Source organism: Cetorhinus maximus, chromosome 3, assembly GCF_964194155.1.
Source record: "Cetorhinus maximus chromosome 3, sCetMax3.hap1.1, whole genome shotgun sequence".
Taxonomy (NCBI): domain Eukaryota; kingdom Metazoa; phylum Chordata; class Chondrichthyes; order Lamniformes; family Cetorhinidae; genus Cetorhinus; species Cetorhinus maximus.
In genome coordinates this window covers 71,527,078-71,552,206 of record NC_135881.1, presented here as the reverse complement: position 1 = coordinate 71,552,206, position 25,129 = coordinate 71,527,078, and the positions used below count along the sequence as shown (strand labels likewise).

Below are 25,129 nucleotides of genomic sequence, written 5' to 3'. Positions count from 1 at the left end.
ACAATCAGGACCAATACAAATCATGGACTTCACACAAGTGGAGTAGTTTTACATGTCCACACTGCTGAGACAAGAGTCCTTCCTGCTGGCAGGGCAATTGGAAATTTGGGTATGTGTCATCCACAATTACTCACCATGTACTCAAAATGATTAGAAAATCATGATTAATACTTGCGCAAATATCCGACATTTTGTTTGTAGGAAAGCAAAGAACCTGATTAAGTCAGCCTCCAAAAAGGAGGACAGCTGTAAAAATGATTTCCTATTTCATATTGCCTTTTTAGATAGTTCATTGGTCTCCTTCCATAGCTAATGTTCGAATAAGGTTGACTAAGATCATAAGGATCAGATTCTTTGTCTTCCTACAAGCCAAATGTTTTCTTTAAGGTGAAAACTTATACGTCTCCAGACCTGGGCACTGCAGTGGCTTATCTCCAACCCCTGTGTACCTTTCACTTCAAATGAACTGTGGCATCTGTGCCACAGACTACGTTCTGATGGAGTGCTTGCTCAAAGGTAACTGAGTCTCCTGGATTTAATGTTAATAGTTGTTGAAATTCCAGTCAGGCACTAGGTTGCTTTGGGCTTGTCTTCCACATAGAAAACAGGTGATTCACACCAGGCCTTTATATAACTTGATGAAAATCCCCTGCTTCACATATAAACTCAGCTCTGATGTCAAGAGGGTAGGGATTTTTACATTGAATTATCACTCATGTAGAGAACTCTACTATTTACATAATTAGTATTTATTGATTGGCTGTAGTCTGTCAAAATGTAATTTCTATTTAGAGCATCATGAATAGCACTTAAAATTTTGATTTTTCTACATTGGTGATATGCAAGATTCAGCGGCTGATGTTCCAAAATTCTACTTGGTCATTTTTACATTTCAGGAGCAATTTCCATATTTTTTTCTTGTCAATTCATATTTTTTTGAAAGGTTACATTGAAAAGTGAATGGAGCGCTAGCATGTAGCCCTTAGGAGCTGTGGAAACCCGGCTTACTTACCCACTCAGATGAGTTCTCGGTTTTAACTGCGCTATGGAAAGATGTAAGACCAGGTGCTTCTCTCTTTGAATGTAGATTGAAGGAGAGAAAATTAGACAGGAATCTTCAGTTGGCCACTCTCATTCACCTTTTGACAGTAGCTCAAAAGCAGCCTTAGTGATGGATTAAGAGTTGGTCACCAGAACTTTTGTCCAAAGTGTATAAGTTGCAAGGCCTAGCAGGAACTTGTAGTGTGCAAAAAAGGCATACCCTCATCCTGAAAAAGAAGGGAATCATAAATGAGTTTTATTTTGTTCCAATCAAGTGTTGATGACCACCTTACTACTTTCGGTTCTGAGAAAATTCCCAGGGTCAGAATAGAGCAACCTCCAGTCAGATACATTGTATATCTGGATAGAGAATATACGTCCATTTACTCTCCTGCAGCAACGTGCTTTTTATGCAACCTGGAAACATTCTTCTTACTGTTCCAATTTGATTTTTCTTCCAATTTCTACAACTGCGATTCTTTTGGCTTATCTGTGAAATTCACAGTTTGTGCTGAATTATGAATAGTTTACACAAGTGGGCCAAAACTACAAGAAAATGGAACAACACTGCCTTTGGCTTCACTTTAATTCTGCTTTAAAAAGTTTGAGACTGGTGAAGATCTTCAGACCTATCTCCTCAATTTATGTTATCAAGCTATGTCGATTATGTTTACTTGAGTGCGTAAGGCTCTGTTTATGTTGGTGGTTTAGTATTTTTATTTAACCTGAAGCATTGTTGATTAGAAAAACACTAACATTTGATCTGTTTCTCAGATTAAATTGGCCATTCAGGTTGCTGCACCCAGCACTTCAAACAAGCTATAGTTATCGGAGAAAAATAATAATGTATTGTTTTCTTACAGATTCATTGTTACAGTGGAGAACTTTGTAGTATTTTCATTTTCAGGTGTTCAATTTAAAGAAGTATGCAGTATCATAGAAATTAATAACATAGAATAAGGCCTTTTGATGCATCTCTGGAAAGGCTGTCCACCTAGTTCCATTACAGTGCTCCTATTCTTTAAAATGTTTAATTTTCAAATACATATTGTTATGGTCAGGTGAGAAGGGATAGAATGGCTCCCCTCTCGTTCCACCTCTCATTTGACCACAACAGGATTTTTAAAAAAGAATATGCTTGCCAATCCAGTGAATATTTAACTGTTTATGTGCTGTGACTGTAAAAGACATACCGAGACAGGTTTTCTTGTAAGTTTTTGAAGGAAAAGAGAATAGTATTTATTGTACTTATATTTCATTGGTCTTCTTGATTATTTTTGCACCTGTTCACTAGTTTTTAGAGAATTTTGTACATGTATCACTAAACCTATTTGTTCCATCACAGTCCCTAGCTTCTCACCATTTAGAAAATACTCTGATCTATTTTCTTAGGTCAAAGTGGATGATCTCTCACTTCCAAATATTGAACTCTATCAGTCATAGTTATGACCATCCATTTAATCTATCAATGTCTTCTTCCAACTTTCTTCCCCCATCTACACTGCATTCGATGCTAACTAACTTAGTGTCATCTGTAAATGTGGATGTATGGCTCTCTGTTCCTTCATCTAAGTCATTGATAAGTATAGTGAAATACTGAGGCTCTAGCATAGATCCTTTGGGGAACACCACTAGTCACATCCTGCCAGTTTGAGTATATAAACCTATTATCCCTTTTCTCTGTCTCCTATCTTCTAGCCAATTCCCTATCCATGTCAAAACTATGGCTGGGATTTTGAAATTCCCGCCAAAAGTCAATGGACTTTTGGCTGCCTCTCCAAATTTTCCGTCCTGCCCATAACGTTTCGCATCGCATGCGGAATCGGAAAATCCCAGCCATTGTCCCCAATTCCATGCATTTTAATTTGCTAACAGTCTCTTGTGTGAAGTCCTACTGAATGTCTTCTGGAAGTCCATATAAATATCGAGCCTCCTTCCACTCTAAATATCTCTTCCCACCCTGTATCTTTATTCCTCTATTCCCTTCTCCCTCGTATTCAACTGTTCCATCCATGTGGCAATAAGTTCCACATTCTTACCACTCTGAGTAAAGAAATTCCTCCTAACTCTAATCTGTCAGTTACTTAAACCCACTTTGTTGTGGACTCACCCACAAATAAAAACAGTTTCTCCACATCTCCACCTTATCAAAACCCTTCAGAATTTTAAAGACATCCATCGGGGTTCCAGTTAGTCTTCTTATTTCCAGAGAAAATAGCCCCAGCCTATACAATATTTCCTTATGGTGGCATCCTTTCAATTCTGATAAAGTACATGTAAGCCTATTCCACACTTCCTCCAGTGCTTCAATCTATTTTTTATAGTATGGAGCCCAGATCTGCGCACAGCACTTCAAGTGTAGACTGGACAAGGTTCTATATAAATTTAGCATTATCTCCCTCTTTTATATTCTATTCCTTTAGAAATGAACTCCAGTAGTTTATTTTTTACTCCATAACATCTTAGCAACTTATATTGCTACTTTTAATGATTTATGCATCTGTATTCCCAGATCTCTTTGCTTCTCAATTTGATTTAGTTTCTTACCTTCCAAGAAATATAATTGGCTTCCTAATCCTTCTACCAAAATGAACCACCCTCATGCTTCACTATATTGAACTTCATTTTAAACTCTGGTTAGGCCATAACTAGAGCATTGCGCCCAGTTCTGTTTAGGAAGTACGAGAGGATTCTTGAGAGAGTGCAGAGGAGATTTACCAGAATGGTTCCAGGCATGGAGGATTTTTGCTACAAGATTAGGTTAGAGAAGCTGAGGTTGTCTTCCTTGGAGCAGAGAGTGACGGGAGATTTGATAGAGGTGTACAAGGTTATGACAGGTTTGGATAAGGAAGATGAGGAAAATCGCTTCCCATTAGCTGGTGGTACAAAAACTGGGGGACACAGATTGAAAGTTTTGAGCAAGAGATGCAGGGGAATTGTGAGGAAGGGCGTCTTTATGCAGCGAGTGATAATGATCTGGAACTTGCTGCCCACAAGGGTAGTGGAAGCAGAAATGATCAATGATTTCAAAAGGAAATTGGATGGGCACTTGAAGGAAATAAACTTGCGGGTCTTGGGGATAGAGTGGGAGAATGGGACTGACTGGATTGCTCCTTGGAGAGCTAGCATAGAATTGATGGGCCAAATGGCCTCCTTCTGTGCTGTAAATAACTCTGGGACTCTATTTGTCATTTATCCACCCACACTGCAGTTAGTGCTTATGACTGCAATTACAAAAGTGCCTTTTTATTCCCCAGACCAAGAAATCCGTCATTCCTTCTGCATTTCACTTCCAAAATTCAATAATATCAATGGATACAAATGGCATTTTATACACATGTGTAATGGTATATGTTGCAAAATTAACTGTAAAATTGATAAACAGAATAGGACTTTGTATATTTTACATTATAACAGTACTTGATTGGCTATAAAGCACTTTGGAAAGTTCTAAGATTGTGAAAGATGCCTAAGTGCAAATCTTTCATATCACCAGAATATTTAGTACTGTTTGAGCAATAATTTGCTCCATGGCTGCTGTGACATTGCTTGTGGCTGCCCTTCTGAGTTGTTGCCATTATCATAGGTGTTGAATGCTAAACAACATTGTGTTTCACAACTAAACATAAGCGACATGCACTTAGCAAGCTCGCTCAGGACTCGAGGTTTGTTTGCTTACCTTGCTTCGGGTAGCACTTGCGGTCATTAGCGCCAGGCTTTGCAGGCAGCACCATATCATTTTAGGGGGGCTCATGGGTAGGTCTCTATTTATGAGACAAGCCATAAGGCGGGGGTGGCTTTTCAATGGCTGCAGAGCTAGGAATTGTTTGGGGAAGGGGGAGAATTGGCCTCAGGCAAGGGAAGAGGCTGCAGGGTGAGGGCTGTACTGGGGAAAGGGGGTATTGCAGGCTGTGTGTGGAGACATATGTTGATCTGTGCAAGTGGCCTCAAGAGGACGAGGGCTGAGGAGGCAGTCTCCAGAGGAAATGAAGCCAGATAGAGGTGTGAGGGTGTGTATGAGAGAGCGAGTGGTGATGTCCCTTGAGCTGACAGTGAGTGAGATGCCAGTGAATGTGTGATGGGCTTGAGTGTGTGAGTTTAGAGTGATGAGATGGTTGCCTTACCCTGGCGGCACAGATAAGATCGTTTATCCTCTTTCTGCACTCGATGGCCAACCTCTTATGTGCAGCGTTGGCACTGACCATCTCTACCACCACCTCCCAAGCCTGAGTGATGACACTGATAGGCCCTCTGTGACCTGAGCTGGGGTAGAGGACAACCCGGCGGGGCACAACAGTGTCCAGAAGGCGTCACTAAATCAGGGGGAGGGGGCTGCAGTCTTCTTGCCTTTCAGGGTTTTGTCCTCTGTGCAGCAGTCTTGAGCTGGAAGTACTGAGAGGTGTGTGCGCTTTACCTCTGGTGCCTAACATGAGGAAGCGGCAAGGTGACGGCGTGGCAGGCAAATCGGAGGCCGCCCATCGGCGAAACGGCACATTGCCTGGGAATGCATGATTAATGAGGTGGGATTGGGACAATATGGCGTGAAAAGCCGCCATTGCGGCCGGCAGGTAAAATTTCCCTTTTCCCGCCTGCTACCGCACTTAGTGCAAATCTGGGACAATTCCGCCCTTAGGCTCCAGAATGGAAGATTCCGCCTGTATCTGCTAATATACCTTTTTTTTTGTAGGTCTGATTTTTGAGAAGCATGTGACAGTCTGTCACTTGCAATGCCTTGAGGAACTATTATTTGTATTCAGTTCAGATTTGCTTCATGTCACGGAATAAACATTGATTTGTTAATTTATATTGACTTTTGGCACAACATGTTTCCAGAGCATTGTTGGGTAAGAACTGGCCCTGCATAACACATCATAAATCTTCTTGATTCAAAGTGAACAGATGGTAAGAAATAAATAAGTACTGGCATTCTTAAATTTACATTTGCGTAACATTTTTAAAATAATTATCCAATCTTGATATGGCCAAGATAGTCATACCATCTTAACGTTAATTTGTTAAGAACTTTCATGCCATATTAGTACTTAGTTTCTAAGAATGAAAGGAATATTTGATTTTTGTATTCTCTTTCCCAAAGTGCATCAACCCCTGCCTGACTCCAGTCCAACCATCACAAATATGGGAACTGCTGACCTCAGGGGCGGGACTTAGAAATTTCGGCCATTTCCAGGATTTTTGCCATGATGGAAAGCTTCTCAGTCATGTCAAAAATCCGGGCCTAAGTCTATGGTGTGGCACTTGAACCCACGACCTTCTGGCTTTCATGATGAACTTTAGCAATTTTAACAAACTGGGATTAAGTACATTGGGCTGGATTTCCCTTCCAGGGTGGAAAATAGATGTTGGGACAATTTCCAAGTCCCAAATCAACCTCTGGAGAAAACAGTCCCCTGTGATTTTCCCTGGAGCAGCCAATTAATGGCCAGAGGGCAGGCCCACTCAATGAAAGATGGTGGATGAAAGATGATCCAATTGGAAGCCTTCCAGCTTGAGAGCAGCAGAAGGCTGTAAGTTAAGTAAAAGAAAACCCACTTGAAGATGAAGGCACTCTCTCTCTCTAACTTTATTAAACCTTTAATTAAAAGATGGGTTTGCAACTAAGCCACCACTCTGGCAGTTGGGGGGAAGACCCTCTACAGGATGGCTTATGGCTGCTGCAGCAACCAGGCAGGCAGGAAGGACCCCCTTCAGCCTGCTGTCAGGTGCCTGCCTTCAAGCACCTAAACTGGCCCCTGCCGCCTGAGGGAACCTATAGAGGCTGACTGGAATTTTCCAGTTACCCTCCTTTAATTACCCTCAAATAGGCCCTCAATGAAACGGATCGGCTATCCTCTGTTTATAGGCCGGTAGCTCTGCTGGCCCCCAATCCCACCTCCACAAAAATTGCCCAGAGGGGGATGGAGCCAGGGAATCAACACACCAACCAAAGGGGCTATTTTTATTTGTTGTGGGAAAATGTATGAACAAATTTTACCAGAATACAGCTCAATTGAAACTACATTTTGTAGAGGTTTGAACAAATATATAGAACCTAATCTGGTAACCTATTACAGCAGATAAAAAACAGTGATGTGGAATTAAAATTTGTTGCAAATATAATATTTCCAACCAAATAAAAGCCTGTTAAGCTCTGTGCTTTTTATTGTCAGATCTTGAATTGTGTTTATTAAGGTTTGACTCACTTCACATCTAAAGTAATTTACATGAATAATGTTGATTATCATGTGTCCTGTGGCATCCTTTGAAGAATATTGTCCATGAGCATACTTTTGTGATTTATCATGCAATAAATTGCAGAGGAACACCGTTCACATAAAATCTTAATGCATTATTTTTAATTTCAGAATATGGCAATATTTCTGCTTACGAAGCTGGATTTTACCAGCTCTCTGAGGGCGGGCTGCAAGGTGGGGGGGTGCCAATAAAATGCTTTTCCAATACCTAATTTCTTCCTGCCGCCATGCCACTTTGCCAGCGGTGCAGAAGGTGGCACATGGCCCTCTCACCCAGAGCCCACTTGAGCCGCTTAAATGGCATTTAGCCAGAGGCGGGTTAGGAGCTCTCCACCACTTGGGGCAAATGCAAGGGAAACCCTGATGGCTTCCCAGCAGACTCCAGTAGGGGAGCTTCTTTTCAGGCACTCTGTAGCCCATGGAGGGGCCCTCTGACAGCAATGGCGACTAGGGTGATCATACATCAAATTTTCATTGGACATTCTGGCTTTCATCGGGTCCGCCTCCATGCCTGTACCAGACAACCTGATGTTCCATATTTTGAATTCAGAAAAGCTCAGCCTGAGTAAGGTCCAATGGGGTGTTTATTTGAGGGCAGTCACCATTGATCGCTAACCAATAGAAATGATTTAAAATGACATTGATATCAACCATTGAAGATTAGAGGATGAGTTGTTTCAAATGGCGTCAATGTCATTTATTATCATATGCAGGTCAGCGGGTGCTGATGAAAAAAAACCCTATCAGACCCATCTGTTTGTTGTGTGACACTGCCCTCACTCTTTGCCCATGTTGAATGTTAATCCCTTATCCTCATTACCATTCATCAATTCAAAACACCTACTATTTGTTCCCAATGTGGGTGCATTGGCCTCATAATATTGATATCACTAGTTATACGATATATATTCATTATTAATATGGTTATTAGTAATTTTTAATGAAATTTAATCAACTATGCAACTTAATGTGCAAATGAAATTGCAGTGCTTGTTTTAATTAATTATACCAATAAGCTTGTGATCATTTTTGCATGTGCACAAGTACAGGGGAGAGTACTCAGTATTCCTCAGCTTTGTCAGTGGCTGTTACCAGGACTGTGGCGTTGCCTGCCCTCACTAACACCCACCTCCGCTTGCTGGCGTCTGCCTGACTGGCTCCAGTGACCCCAGACCCCTCTGATTGGCCAGCAGCTCTTGGGGGCAGGTAGCCACCCTTAATAATTAATTGACTTCTACTGACAAGATGCGGCCCCAGGTTTCTCTAACCGTCAAAGTGGGTTAGCCACCCCCCTCTTTCGGGCCTGTCGGACCCCCGCCGCCAGCACTAAATCCTGTCCATAGTCTCTGAAACTGTCATGTGTTATTAACTGACTATCTCACAATACTTTTCTAGTATCACATGCTAAAACCTGAATCTGATTCTGAGCACAGATGCATTGCAAACTACTATTGCCAATTAAATGCATTTTGCCCATAAAACTTTCAATAATTAAATTTGATCTACATCCAGACTATTGTGAATTTCAAATGCATCAAAACTGCTTTTGAAGCCAAACACCAACTAGAACGTCATGCAATTGTTATAATAGAGCAATTATTATACATTCTAATCCTAGCTAAGCATCTGATTTATTGTGTATATTAATATTTTTGGATCAAATAAGGCACAAGTAACAGAATGTTGTGCCTTCAATAACAGTAGCAACTTGCTACAATATAGAACCTTTAGTGTAGTAAAATATCCCAAGGCACTTCACAGGGATGTTATCAACCAAAATTTGACACTGACCCTTATTGGAATATTAGTGCAGATGAACAGAACCAAAAAGGTAAGGTTTAAAGAGCATCTTAAAGAAGGAGAGGAGGTAAGAAAGGTAAAGAGTTAGAGAGGTTTCAGAGGCAATTCCAGTGTATAGAGCTCAGGCAGCTGAAGGCAGTGCCATCGAAGGAGGATCGATTAAAATCAGGGATGTGCAATGGGCCAGAATTGAAAGAGCACGGGTATCTTGAAGGATTGTAGGGCTTAGTTATATAAATTTTCAACCTAGGTTTGTAGTGCAAAGGCTAATTATTTGCACTTTCAGCTAGGGCAGTGACAGTGACTTTGATGTACAAAATGCTTTCTTGTGCCTAATAAGAATAACAAATAATACCTATCAACATCCCGGGGGTTACCATTGATCCGAAACTGAGCTGGGCCAGCCATATACATACAGCGGCTACAAAAGCAGGTCAGAGGCTAGGAATCCTGTCGCAATTAACTCACCTCCTAACTCCCCAAAGCCTGTCCACCATCTACAAGGCTCAAGTCAGGAGTGTGATGGAATACTCTCTATTTGCCTGGATGAGTGCAGCTCCAACAACGCTCAAGGTTCTCAACACCATCCAGGTCAAAGCAACCCACTTGATTGGCACCCCCTCCACCACTGACACACAGTGACAGTAATGTGTACCATCTACAAGATGCACTGCAGCAACTCGACAAGGCTCCTTCAACAGCACCTTCCAAACCCTGATGTCTACGCCTTGAAGGACAAGGTCAGCAGATGCATGAGAACACCACCACCTGCAAGTTTCCCTCCAAACTACACCAACCCAACTTGGAACCATATCGCTGTCACTGGGTCAAAATCCTGGAACTCCCTTCCTAACAGCACTGTGGGTGTACCTACACCACATGGACTGCAGCAGTTCACCTTCTCAAGGGCAATTATGGATGGGCAATAAATGCTGGCCTAGCCAGAAACGCCCACATCCAGTGAGAGAATAAAAAAAGACCTCCTATCCACATGTCTCTACTTAATTCTGTCTTCTTTCTTGTGACAATTTGTTAGCACCATAAAAGATGCTATTCTATTATTTTATGGCACATGAAGATGGTAACTGAATAATTCTGTTACGCAGAAAAGAGTGTAGAGACTCATTTTAAAACTTAAATAATTCCATGTGCCATTATAATGCTTCTAAATTAATTAAGATATTTTTAGCTTCATAATATTGAAATGGAACAAGCTCTCAGCACAACAATCATTCAAAAACTAGATTTCTCTCAGTGATGTTACCAAATAAACAAACAAGAAATACCCAATGAGCATGAAAATTTGGCCAATTTTCTTTTGAGTGTATCTTTCAACACAAATAATAACTCTTGAGATTGATTAAGGAGCAAAGATTATTCTTGTAAATTGCATGAGAAGAACAAAAAAGCATTTTAATTATTTCCTAAAGCATCGCAAAAGGTATGAGTTACACCTGCTCTAACACCCTCACCAAGATGGTATCCAGCATGCACCACACTAGAAGTGCGCGCACATGGTGTGAATGCCATTTTGGTTCCAAAGCATCACTTGTCCAAACCTATGGCCACTATGGAGTCGAATTTTATGTTTGTGTACTGCCTGCATTACTTTGAACAGGCTCAAGTTAATCGTGCATCACAGTCCCCTTGCCTGTTTTTGGGGGCTATCAAATTTTTACCCATATTTCTCATCTTTAAAAATGCATTCACACTGTATTACTGAATCCAGATAGCCAAACCATTGAGATCTGTAATTGAACTTCTTGCACAGTATGCAATATCTGCTAGGAGAGAAAGGATTGCTGTCTTTAGTAACCATGATTACACATGTGCTTTCTACGTAGAAATTGTGTGAAGATTAGACCAAATGTTTCAAATTATTAGTTGAAGTAATTTGCAGCAGCATTCCGAATATGCAAGCATATCTCGCTATGTTTCAATTTTGAGTTAATTAAATTACCTTAAGACAAAGCTGCAGTGTAGAACATTTTAACCACAATATTAAAACAATTTAAAATCAGTTTCAGTGGCACCAGTAATCTTACTATACTTCTCGGGTATCAGCAATTGAGTGGAGTGTCCCCGTGAGTCCTATAATGGTTCCATTGCAAACAGACGGAGATAGAAATTTAAGCAAATTACATTATGCAGCATGACTATGGAACTTTTTGATCTCCAGAAAATATTATATAGGCTGAACTGGATTACCAGCCAAAACTTGATATTCTGGAGTCAGGTGAGCCTGGAGCTACACTGAAGCCAGTCTGAAATTTTCCTGCCTGCTGTTTGCAATGAAGCCAATCTAGGACATTACTCAAAATTATGTTCACCGGCAGTGGCTTGAGGCTGGAAATAAAAGGATTAAAATTGTTTGGGGTTTCAGCTGCTGTCACAATGGGCTGAATTATACAAGGCGGCAGATTCTCCGCCCCTCTGACGGAAAGTTTAGGGGGAACCCGCCAAAGGGAACACCAGCTGCACCTCCCCTATTTAACAGCCAATTGGCTGTTAATAGACTTGAGGCAGGACTTCTGCCCTTCTGGATCAGGAAGTCCTGCCCAGGGAGCTACCAGCCAATCGGAGGCCGGCAGCATTTCAGCACAAAAACATGCAGTGTTGGATCAGTATTTGGGTGTGCCTTCAGAGGTCTTGCTGGGTGCCAGGTTGACAGGCCCCAGTGAGGGAAGGAGGGGAGCTAGGGTTTGAAAGGCCATGGGGGAGTGCACCCTGAGAAGGGATAACACCTGGGAGGAGCCCTCCAATGGGCACAGGGAGCCTGTTGAGGAGGACCACCCCAGCCCACCTCCAGCCTGCACAGGGAAACTTGGCATGGGCATTATTTGCCCAACTAAGAACCTCACTTGGCCCATTGGTAGGCAGGCTGGCTGTTATAATTGCGATGGGGGCTGGAGCGGGTGGAGCAATGGTGGCCAGGTTGCCCATTGGATTTAATGAGCCCCCCTGCCTTCAAACCAGTCAGTGGGGAACATAAAATCCAGCCCACTGTAACTCTGGCAAGAGACCACGAGAACACTGGCAAATGCTGGAAATGTGGTGGTGCTGGATGTTTACCAGTTCCTGTGATTTCCAGCCCACCTCATTTTGGTAAGAACCTATAGGATTGCATTCCAATGAATTTTGTTCCAAAAGTTGCTATTTAGAAAAATAACATATTTTTCTAGTTGCTAGCAAATCATGGAATGAGATAGCAAAGAAGGCGGCAGTAGATCCATTATACCTGTGCTGAGTTTTTGAAAGAACTATCCAATTAGCCCCATTCTCATGCTCTTTCCCCATAACACCACGATATTTCTAATTCAAATATGTATCCTTTCTTCAATGAATTTGCTCATAATGAATTCCTTTATAACAAAACCAAAGTGTGAGAGAAAGAGAATCACAGAATGCATGTATAACACTTGTAGGAAGTGCATGCTATTCATCAAAATGCCAATATACTATTTCATCTCCCATAATGTTGTACATGGTGAGTCAAGACTGGGTGTAGTTTTCAGATGAAGTGAGGTTAAACACCGGTGAATTATTTGACCAGGGCCAAGGGCTGGCTGAGGCACTGGAAGGCAGAAGATGCCAGATACAGAATGTAGATAAAGGTGAAGGAGAGAGGGGAAAGTATAGTGGGATTGGAAGGAGAGAGAATGAAGGTAGAAAAAGATTAGTGGCTGGGGAAGGAGAGAACACAATACATTTAGTGACTGGAGAAGCAGGGGAGTAAAAAAGGCACAAAAGGGTTAGAGGCCTTGGGGAGAGAGGAAAGGGAGTAAGGTATGGAGGGAATATGGACGAAAGTAATTGGAATGGAAGAGGGACAGGGGAGGAGGAAGGAGAAGAGGAACAGGCAGGACAGTTGGATAAACCATTTCTTGCTAATGCCTTTGAAACCTCAGTAATCTAAAAGTACCACAAATGTGAAGCTTTTATAGAACTGTCTAATAATTTTACCAACCTACGCACAACCAACTTACAAAACACTTAAAAGAAAAAGCAATTTATAACTTTGAGATGTTTTATTACAGAATAGATTGCACCTTTAGTTGGTTCTATTAAAGCAGAAAATATATAGGTCCAGATTTTCATGTCAGAAGTGGAAAGTGGGAGGCAGAACCAATCCCACTGTCATGATTCCACCTCTGTCTCAAGAATGCCAGCAGACAGGATCATCCGAGAGTCCAGGCTCAATTGGGTGTTAAGGGAGGTCAAGTCCAGAGCAGGCAAAAGGTTGGCTAAAAGGTCTACCTCCATTCCCAAAAAGCCTCAACCTGGTGCTTCCAAGGCATTTGGCAGTTCACCGAAATACAGTTGAACCTCCTGACCACATTCAACCACACCCCTCACCCAAGCCACTCATCCCCTCACTCTCTCACCCCTTTCACCCTCAAACCTTCACCCGCCTCATCCCCACCCCCTCCACCCCACCTTATTGATTCTCCACTTCATGAACAGAACTTACATGCCTTATTGTAATAGTTGAATAGCCCAAAAAACTCACTGAATAAACAAAGAGACTCTTCAAAGCAGATGTACAAACAATGTGAAGCACTCGTAAAAGGATTAAGCATTTGGATTGTAGCCAAGAGCCCATAAAACTCCTTGGGTAAAGAAGCAGACTCTTCAAAGCGGCAGTACACACAATGTGAAGCATTTGTAAAATGATTAGCTAGTTGGAAGCAGCCAAGAATCCATAAAACTCCCTGAGTAAATAAACAGACTTCAGGGCCCGGATTTTTGCTCCCAAGGCAGGTGTACAAGGTTGGGAAAATTCCCGGCTTGGTGCACCCTCCTTGGACCAAACAACCTCGAATGGCTGGATGTTCATTCCAAGGGGTGGAGGGGTTGGGACGGGTGGGCGGGCGGCGAATGTGTGCTGGAATTGGGCCAGTTTTGAGTTGGCCAAAGGGGCTGCCAAGAACCAAGGCAGGCTGTTTCCAGAGCCTCGGTGCTCTGGAACTTTGCCTCAGTTGTAATAAAAATAGTTAGGCCCTCTAGTCCTCACACCACCCCTCCCCCCATCCACTCCCATGCCTGATCTATGCCAACTCATTGCTCCACCCACCCCCATGCCCCTCATACTGCCCATGCCAACCCATGCTCCTCTATCTATCCATGGCCCCAATACCCTCCATGCCAACCTATGCTCTCACCCAACCCCCAGGCCTCTTATAGCCCCTATGCCAACTCATGCAAACCCATGCACCTCACCACCATCCTTTGTCCTTATACCCTCCATGTCAACTCACCCAATATCCACCAAGGGCAGACCTCAGGAGCCATGCTGAGATGAAACAAAATAAAGTTCTAAGTATCTCTTACAGACTTAATTATATAAAAAATGCTCTCGTTGATATAAGCCCATTCAATACATTTCAATCCCTTCAGGTATTTAACCCATTTTAAAAACAATCAAATATATTCATAGCCCCAAATGAAAGATAGCTAATCCCTTAATAACCTCCTGGAGCTATCAATCAAACTGTGACTGTACAGCCCCCCACTGTGCTAATTATAGGTTTGGAAGCAGTCAAGCAGTAATAATGATAACCCTCAGGCGAACAAAGAACTATTGAAATTGCAAGCACCATTTTATTTTCCACTTGGAGACACCTCAGGCTGTTTGTTTTCACCATTTAGAGCAGGGGATTTAAAGAGCTTGACAGTTCCACAGACCTTATCCAACTTTTATACACATTCACGAGTATGCCTAAAAATTGTATGTCACACACTGCAGGAAATGGACTTCCCTCCAGCAAAAATGGGACATGTTTGAACTCAGCACTGAGTTCAAATGTCCCCCATGTGTGAATCACATCCCGCACCCTTTCTCCTTCGCTCCTCCCTGCACCAATCCCCGGCTGAAAAAGGATCTGTTGGCAATAGGAACAGGACATCGGGATGCCAGATCCCAGTGCCACTTTGGCTGAGGTGCGGAGCCTCCATAACGCCACGAGTATTCGGGCTAATCTCAACAGATGTCTAGACCGAATACATTAAAGCAATGGAAAGAGATGAAATATTTACACTTGGTTATCATACCAGGCCTCCCTTTCAATAGTGTGAAATGTACTCTACCCTTTTATCCATTGGATGAACTTCTCTTTAACTCACCTGAAGACTTTTCCACAGTTACACTGTTGATCTTTTATTTGGTAGCTTGCTAGTTGCCAGTAGTAATAATCTGGCAAACATGTTGTTTCAACGGTAGTTAGTCATCCTCGGTCCTGATGGACTGCCTTTCAAGAAGAAGAAGCTACATTTTCTAATCGCAGCTTTGTCGTAACTCACCTTACTGAACACAGATACAACTCTTGCTACAGCATTTAATGATGAACTATAAAGGAGCCAAAACCATTTCACTTAGCTTTTAACCTCTTCCCGCCTCCAATCCATGATTCACGAAAATAGCTGAAGGGAGGTGGGACCTCCAGCCTCTCCGCTCAGCAGCCATTTTTTTCAGTAATGCCCATGTGTGGTCCCAATTGAGACCATGAAAATCCAGTCCAGAGAGTTTGAAACAAAGCCATTTCCATTAAGTTGGCAGTTAAAGATCTGTTTTCACCTCAGAAAATATTACTTTAATTGGTGAAAAACTTTCCCAGTGCTTTTATTTTGGAGTATTCTGGCAACTAAATTGACTAGCCCCCAAAAACGGGCGTGGGGGTCACAATACATGATTAACCTACACGCTTTGATTGAACCTGCTTTTCTCCCTCAAAATGACAGCATTTATCCTCCCGCCTCTGCCACTTCACCGCTTACCTTGCTGTTTCCCATCAGCGAGCCTTCCTGCCTAGACTGCTGCCACCCTTGCTGAGGTATTGCAGTCTGAAGCTAAACCTTCTAAGTCCAGAGCTGGTTGAGGTCATTCTCCAAGCTTATCTGCAGTCACCCCAATGAAAGTCAGAAGGCCTTCAACCACTGAAGTAATACTGCATAGGAGCATTAATTATAAACGTAAAGACACAAGGAAGACAGGCACTAAGGGAGTGCACAAGAGTGATTAGTTTGTATTTGTATCCAAGATAATTTCATTGATATGTTTGATTTGGAATATTTATTTTATGGTGGCTTTTATTTTTGCATTGTGGCCAAGTGAATGACGTGATGGTCAGCAACCTCTAGCACCTAAAGAGACAAAGACAGCAGATGCATGGGAACACCACCACTTGCAAGTTCCGCTCCAAGCCACATGCCATCTTGGCTCTGAACTATATCATCATTCCTTCACTGTTGCTGGGTCAACACCCTGGAACTCCCTCCCTAAAACTGAGTGTACCTACACTATATGGACTGCAGCGTTTCAAAGAGGCAGCTCTCCATCAGCTTCTCGAGGGCAATTAGGGATGAGCAACAAATGCTGGCCTTGTCAATGATGCCCATATCCCATAAAAGAATTTAAAAAAGAGGGAAGGTGAGATGTAGGACTGTTGGTCATTGGGGGATTGGGCTTGTGGTAACTGGTCATGCATTCAGATTAGTTCTTCATGGACACTTGGTGCAGTGAAGGGCTATCTGTGGCCTTTTTCCTTCCTGTAACTCCTCTTCCTCATCCTCCTGCAGCTTACCTGCTCGCTGTAATGTTGGTGGCAAGGGCTGACCCCTCATGATGATGTGTTTGTGCAGTATGCAGCAGACCACCACAAATCTTGACATGCTCTGCTGTGTACTGCAGTGCTCCTTCAGAGCAGCCCAGGCAATTGAAGAGTTGTTTTGGTATGCCAGTGATCTGTTGTATTACATTTCATGTGGCAGCATGGCTTTCACATGTGTGTGGGTTGTGCACCACAGTTATCAGCCATATCGTAATATCTTTATAGTGCAGAAGGAGGCCATTCAGCCCATCGAGTCTGCACTGACTCGCTGAAAGAGCACTCCACCTATTCCCACTCCCCTGCCTTATCACTGTAACCTTGCACATTTTCTTCAGGGAGCAATCCAATTCCCTTTTGAATACCCCGATTGAACCTCCCTCCACCACCCTTTCAGAAAGTTTGTTCCTGACTCTAATCACCCTCTGGATGAAAAAATTTTTCCTCGCATCATAGTTACTCTTTTTGCCAATTATTTGAATCCGTGCCCTCTAGTTCTTGATGTTCTCTTGAATGGGAACAGTTTCTCACTATTTACTCTGTCCATATCCCTCAGGATCTTGAATACCTCTATCAAGTCTCCTATCAGCCTTCATTTACATAAGGACATAAGAAATAGGAGCAGGAGTAGGCTACTCGGCCCCTCAAGCCTGCCCCACCATTCAATAAGATCATAGCTGATCTTCCCCAGGCCTCAACTCCTCTTTCGTGCCAGCTCCTCATAGCCCTCAACTTCCCAATATTTCAAAGATTATTCTACCTCCTCTTTAAATACTCTCAGTGATCTAGCCTCCACAACTCTCTGGGGTCGAGAATTACAGACATTCACTACACTCTGAGAGAAGAAATTCCTTCGCATCTCAGGTTTATGAATGTCCCCTTATTCTGTAACTATGTCCCCTAGTTTGAGATTCCCCCCACTAGTGGAAACATCTTCTCAACATCTACCCTGTCAAGCCCCCTCAGAATCTTGTATGTTTCAATGAGATCACCCCTCATTCTTCTAAACTCCAATGAATAAAGGCTTAACCTGTTTAGCCATTCTTGATAAGTCAACCCCTTCATCCCAGCAATCAGCCTAGTGAATCCCTTTTGAACTGCCTCCAATACCAGTATATCCTTTCTTAAATACGGGGACCAAAACTATACACAATTCTCCAGGTGCAGCTTCACCAACACCCTGTACAGTTGTAGCAAGACATCCCTATTTTTAAACTCCAACCCCCTAACAATACAGGCCAAAATTCCATTCGCTTTCTTAATTACTTGCTGCCCCTGCATACTTAATTTTTGTGTTTCATGCACAAGAACACCAAGATCTCTCTGCGCTGCACTTTTTTGGAGTCTCTCTCCATTTAAATAATTGTCTGCCTTTAGATTCTTCCTACCAAAGTGCATGACCTCACACTTTCCTACATTAAACTCCATCTGCCAAGTTTTTTGCCCACTCACTCAACCTATCTATATCCCTTTGCAGATTTCTTATGTCCTTATCACAACATGCCACCTATTTTTGTATCGTCAGCAAATTTGGGTACATTATACTCTGCCCTCTCCTCCAAGTCATTAATATAGATAGTAAATAATTGAGGCCCTAGGATTGATCCTTGTGGCACTCCACTAGTTACGTCTTTCCAACCTGAAGAAGACCCATTAATCCCGACTCTGTCTTCTGTGTGTTAACCAATCCTCAATCCATGCTAATACGTTACTCCCAATACCCTGAGCTCTTATCTTATGCAATAACCTCTTATGTGGCACCTTATCGAATGCCTTCTGGAAATCCAAATACACTACACCTATCCGTTCCCCTTTATCAACTCTGCTTGTTATATCCTCAAAGATTTCTAGCAAATTTGTCAAACATGATTTCCCTTTCACAAAACCATGTTGACTCTGTTTGATTACAGTAAGCTTTTCTAAATGCCCTGCTATTTCATCCTTAATAATGGACTCTAGCATTTTCCCAATTACAGATGTTAGGCTGGCCTATAGTTTCCTGCTTTTTGTTTCCCTCCCTTCTTGAACAGGGACGTCACATTAACGGTTTTCCAATCCGCTGGGACTCTCCCGGAATCCAGTGAGTTCTGGAATATTTCGACCAATGCCTCCACTATCTCTGCAGCCACTTCCTTTAAAACTCTTGGATGCAGGCCATCAGGTCCTGACGACTTATCTGTGTTTGGTCCCATTAGTTTGTCAAATACTTTGTCCCTTGTGATAGAGACTGTTACATGATCTTTCCTCCCATTATCTCCTTGCTTATCTGATATCTTTGGAATGTTTATAGTGCCCTCCACCGTGCAGACCCATGCAAAATATTGGTTCAAATTATCTGCCATTTCCCAGTTCCCTGTTATCAATTCTCCGGTCACATCCTCCAAGGGTCCCATGCTCACTTTAGCCACTCTCTTTCTTTTTATATACCCGTAAAAGCTCTTGCTGTTTGCTTTTATATTTCTTGCCAGTTTCCATTCATAATCAATTTTCTCTCTCTTTATTAGCTTTTTAGTCCGCTGCTGGTTCCTAAAAGAAAATTCCCAATCCTCTGGCCTACCATTTTCGCCACTTTGTATGCCTTAGTTTTTGATTGGATACTGTCCTTGACCATCTTTGTCAACCACGGGTAGTTCATCCTTTTCATCGAGTCCTTCTTTTTGACCGGATAAATTTTTGCTGAGCATTGTGAAATATCTGCTTAAATGTCTGCCACTGCCCATCCACTGACCTTCCCTTCAGTCTATTTTCCCAGCCTGCTTTAGACAGCTCTTTCTTCATACCTATGTAACTGCCCTTATATAAGTTGAGGACACTGGTTGAGACCCGAGTTGCTCGCCCTCAAACTGAACTTGAAATTCTACCATGTCGTGATCGCTACCCCCTGGAGGATCTTTAACAACGATATCTTTTGTTAATCTCACCTCATTACACATTACTAGATCTAAAATAGCCTGTTCCCAGGTAGGTTCTGCAATGTATTGCTCTAAGAAACAATCCCTGATGCACTCTATAATTCGTCTTCCATGTTACCCCTGCAAATCTGATTTGTCCAGTCAATATGCAGATTAAAATCACCCATGACAATTGTAGCACCCTTCTTACACACCTCCATTATTCTCCATTTATACTTTGTCCTACAGTGAGGCAACTTTTCGGGGGCCTGTAGACGACTCCCACCCATGATTTCTTCCCCTTGCTACTCCTTATTTCCACCCAAACTGATTCCACGTTACAATCTATTGCACCTATATCACTACCCACCACTGCACTGATAGCTTTCTTTATTAACAAAGCTACCCCACCTTCTTAACATTTTTGCCTATTTTTCCGAAATGTCAAGTACCCTTGAAAATAGTCTTGGTCACCCTGCAGCTACGCCTCTGTAATACCTATCAAGTCATATTTATTTATTTCTATTTGTGCCATCGACTCATCTATCTTATTACAAATGCTGCGTGCATTCAGATAAAGAGCCTTAAGCTTTGACTTTTTAACCATTATCACTTAATCTGGTTCTAGTTTTTACTGCACTTATCTGCTTATATTTTCTGCCCCTTCTTGTCACGCTTGGGAAACTGGTGACACAAAGAACCAAACTTTTGTACAAAATATCACCAGTAGCTACCATTTGGTTTGCTGTTATATCTCAAATGCAGCTGGCCCAGCTATCACAGAATGAAGGAATCATGACTGCTGCCAGGATAATCAGGCATTGCCCTGCATGATGTGCATGCAATCATAAGACCACAAGACATAGGAGCAGAAGTAGGCCATTCGGCCCATCAAGTCTGCTCTGCCATTCAATGAGATCCTGGCTGATCTGATAATCCTCAACTCAACTTTCCTACCTTTCCCCCATAGCCCTTGATTCCCTTACTGATTAAAAATCTGCCTATCTCAGCCTTGAATCTACTTAATGACCCAGCCTCTACAGCCCTCTGCGGTAAAGAATTCCACAGATTGACTACCCTCTGAGAAATTTCTCCTTAACTCTGAGATCATGCCCTCTGGTCCTAGACTCTCCAACAAGGGGAAAAAACCTCTCAGCATCTACCCTGTCAAGCCCCCTAAGAATCTTATCTGTTTCAATGAGGTCACCTCTCCAATGAGTCCAGGCCCAACCTACTCAACCTCTCCTCATAGGAAAATCCCTCCATACCCAGGATCAGCCTAGTGAACCTTCTCTAGATTGCCTCCAATGCCAGTATATCTTAGATAAGGGGACCAAAAGTGTTCACAGTATTCTAGGTGTGGTCTAACTAGCGCCTCGTATAGTTGTAGCAAAACTTCCCTATTTTTATACTTCATTCCCTTTGAAATAAAGGCCAACATTCCATTTGCCTTCCCTATCACCTGCTGAACTTGTATGTTAGCTTTTTGGGATTCATGCACGAGGACTCCAAAATCCCTCAGGTTTCTGTAGTCTTTCTCCATTTAAATAATATTCAGCTCCTCTATTTTCCCTGCCAAAATGTATAACCTCACATTTTCCCACATTATATTCCATCTGCCAAGTTTTTGCCTGCTCACTTAACCTGTCTATATCCCTCTGTAGACTCTTTGTGTCATCCTCACCACTTGCTTGCCCACCTATTTTTGTCATCTGCAAACTTAGCGATAATGCATTCACTTCCCTCATCAAAGTCATTAATGTATATTTTAAATAATTGTAGCCTAACTGATAACTAAGCCCTGTGGCACTCCACTAGTTACAGGTTGCCATCCCGAAAATGCCCCCCTTACTCCAACTCTCTGTCTTCTATTAGTTAGCCAATCCCCTATCCAAGCTAATGTATTACCCCCCAACACCATGTGCCCTTTCCTTATTAAGTAGCCTTATGTGCAGTACCTTATCGAAATTTGGAAATCCAAATATATTACACCTACTGGTGCCCCTTTATCTATCCAGCTTGTTACCTCCTCAGAGAGTTCTCATGAATTTGTCAGGCATGATTTCCCCTTCATGAAGCCATGCTGACTCTACTTGCTTATATTATACATTTCTAAATGGTCTGCTATTACAACCTTTATAATAGACTCTAACCTGGCCTATAGTTATCTGATTTTGTCTTCCTCCCTTTTTGAATAAGGGCATATCATTGGCAGTATTCCAATCTTCTGGGACTTTTCCAGAATCTAAGGATTTTCAGAAGGTTACCACCAGTGCATCCAATAACTCTAGCTACTTCCTTTAATATCGTAGGATGCAACCCATCAGGTCTAGAGGACTTATCGGCCTTTAGCCCCATTACTCTCCCAAGTAGTTTTTCTTTAGTGATGGTTATTGTATTTATTTTCTCTCCCCCTTTTACCCCTTGATTATTTAGTATTTGTGGAATGCTATTAGTGTCTTCTACCATTAAGACTGATGCAAAGTATTTATTCAGCTCCTCTGCAATTTCCTGGTTCCTCATTTATTTCCCCAGCCTCATTCTTTAAGGAGCCTATATTGACTCTGGCCTCTCTCTTCCTTTTTACATATTTAAAGAAGCTCTTACTGTCGGTTTTTATATTACTTGCTGGTTTACCCTCAAAGTTTATTTTCTCTCTTTATTTTTTGGTCGTCTTTTGTTGGTTTTTAAAACTTTCCCAATCCTCTGGCTTACCACTAATCTTTGCCACATTGTATGCTTTTTCTTTCAATTAGATACTATCCTTAACTTCCTTGGTTAACCATAGTTAGTTTACCCCTTCCTAGAATCCTTCTTTCTCACTGGGATATATCTTTGTTGAGAGTCATGAACTATTTTCTTAAGTGTCTGCCATTGTTCATCAACCGTCTTTTCTGCTAAACTCCTTTCCCAGTCCACTCCAGCCAACTCTGCCCTCATTTCTTTATAATTACCCTTATTTAAGTTTAGCATAATTGTTTCTAACCCAAGTTTCTCACTCTCAAAACGAATGCCAAATTCTACCATTTTATGGTCACTGTTTCCTGGGATCTTTTACCCTGAGATCATTTATTAAACCTGCCTCGTTACATATTACCAGATCCAAAATAGCCTGATCCCTGATTGGATCCACATGATATTATTCTATGAATTATTGCCCGTAGCTACCTCTGCCAATTTGATTTTCCCAATCTACATGAAGATTAAAGTCACCCATGATTAATGTACTGCCTTTTTTATATGCCCTCATTATCTCCTTATTTATTCTCCGTCCTACAGTATAGCTATTGTTTGGGGGACTATAGACTACTCCCACCAGTGTTTTCTTCCCCTTATTATTTCTTACCTCCACCTATATGAATTCTACATCTTCCAACCCAAGATCATTCCTTGCTATCATACTTATTCCATCTCATACTAACAAAGCTACCCCACCAACCGTTCCTTCCTGTCTGTCCTTTCGAAAGGTCACATACCCCTGAATATTTACTTCCCAGCTTTGATCTCCTTGTAACCATTTCTCCGTAATGGCTATAAACTCATACCCATTAACCTCTATTTGTGCCGTTAATTCATTTTTCTTCTGAATACTATGTAAATTTAAGTAAAGAGCCATTAATTTTACATTTTTTCCCACTTTCGCCCTCTTTGCTGTTCTTTTTTTATGGTTGTACACTCTGCCCCTTACTGTCACACTCTCAGAATCAATACCTAAATAGCTGCCCTGCAATGCTATCATATCCTTTTGCATTATTAGCCTAAGTATCCCTTTCAACAACCACCCTCCACCCATTTAGTTTAAAGCTCTCTCTACAGCCCTGACTATTCGATTCGCCAGGACACTGGTCCCAGCACACTTCATGAAGCCCGTCTCACTGGGCCAGCTCCCTTCTACTCCAGTACTGGTGCCAGTGCCCCATGAACTGAAACCCATTCCTCCCACACCAATCTTTGAGCCATGCATTTAACTCCTTGACATTATTTACCCTATACCAGTTTGCCCGTGGATCAGGGAGTAATCCTGAGATTATTTACCTTGGCGGTTCTGCTTTTTAATTTAGCTCCTAACTGTTCAAATTGTTTCAGCAGAACCTCCTTTCTAGTCCTATCAATGTCCTTGGTACCAACGTGGACGACGACAACTGGATCCCTCCCATCCCACTCCCCAAGTTCCTCTCCAGCCCTGAGGAGATGTCCTTAACCCTGGCACCAGGCAGGCAACACAGCCTTCGGGACTCACGTCATGGCTGCAGAGAACAGTATCTATCCCCCTAATTATACTGTCCCCTACCGCTACTATGCTCCTACTTCCTCTGCCCATTTGAATGGCTCCCTGTACCATGGTGCTATGGTCAGTTCGCTCATCCTCCCTGCAGTCCCCGCTCTCGTCCACACAGCTTGGAAGAACCTCGTAGCTGTTGGACAGTTACAGGGGCTGAGACTCCTCGAACGCTACCCCCTGGGTCCCCATACTTGCTTCACCTGCAGTCACACCCTCCTGTCGCTGATCACAGACCAAATTTGAATTACCTAATCTGAGGGGTGTGACCACTCCCTGGAGCAAAGTGTCCAGGTAACTTTCCCCCTCCCTGACGTGGCGCAATGTCTGCAGCTCAGACTCCAGCTCCTTAACTCGGATCTGAAGTTCCTCGAGCTGCAAACACTTGGTACAGATGTGTTCACTCTGGATCACCTTGGTGTCCAGCAGGCCCTGCATGCTGCAGCAGCAAGATGTTGCACATCCTGCCATTGCTATCGTATTTTGTTTAATTTATTAATTACTCTAGTATCCCGGCTCTTTACACTTTAAGAATCCCCCGCTCTTTACACTTTATTGTAATCCTTTTACACACCAATATCGACCTTATACTTAACAAGCTATTTTTAAGAACAGAGAAAAAAAGTACTAGAGACCTAAACACAAACTAAAGATCTCACTTTTACTTTAAAGACTAGAAATACTTACAAATCCTACTCACCAATCAGCTGCATTCCGTGCTCTTTAATGGTCTCATGCCTCTCTCTCTGCAATCTTTAACAGTGTCTCACTCTTCTTGCACTCTCTCACTGTTAATGGCCCCACTGTTCCTCTCACACTTTCTCACTATTAATGGTCCCACTGCTCCTTTCTGGTCCTGCTGCTCCTTTCACACTCTCTCACTGTTAATGGTCCCGCTGCTCCTCTCACACTCTCTCACTGTTAATGGTCCCGCTGCTCCTTTCACACTCTCTCACTGTTAATGGTCCCGCTGCTCCTCTCACACTCTCTCAATGGCCCCGCTGCTCCTCTCACACTCTCTCAATGGCCCCGCTGCTCCTCTCACACTCTCTCGCTGTTAATGGCCCCGCTGCTCCTCTCGCACTCTCTCACTGTTAATGGCCCCGCTGCTCCTCTCACACTCTCCCGCTGTTAATGGCCCCGCTGCTCCTTTCACACTCTCTCACTGTTAATGGCCCCACTGTTCCTCCCGCACTCTCTCACTGTTAAAGGCCCCGCTGCTCCTCTTGCACTCTCTCACTGTTAATGGCCTTGCTGCTCCTC

General features: G+C 42.6%; 1 protein-coding gene and 1 long non-coding RNA gene across 3 annotated transcripts in view; one reads left to right on the top strand and one right to left on the bottom strand.

The window, feature by feature from the left end:
• The window catches only part of plcl2 (phospholipase C like 2), a 315,017-nt gene that overhangs the window by 234,966 nt on the left and 54,922 nt on the right, over positions 1-25,129 (top strand). The window lies entirely within an intron of this gene.
• On the bottom strand, positions 1,115-24,675 carry LOC144672876 (uncharacterized). The gene is made up of 3 exons (XR_013574198.1): positions 24,567-24,675; positions 15,216-15,336; positions 1,115-1,268 (listed from the first exon to the last, which is right to left on the bottom strand). It is a non-coding gene; the product is annotated as an uncharacterized LOC144672876 (long non-coding RNA).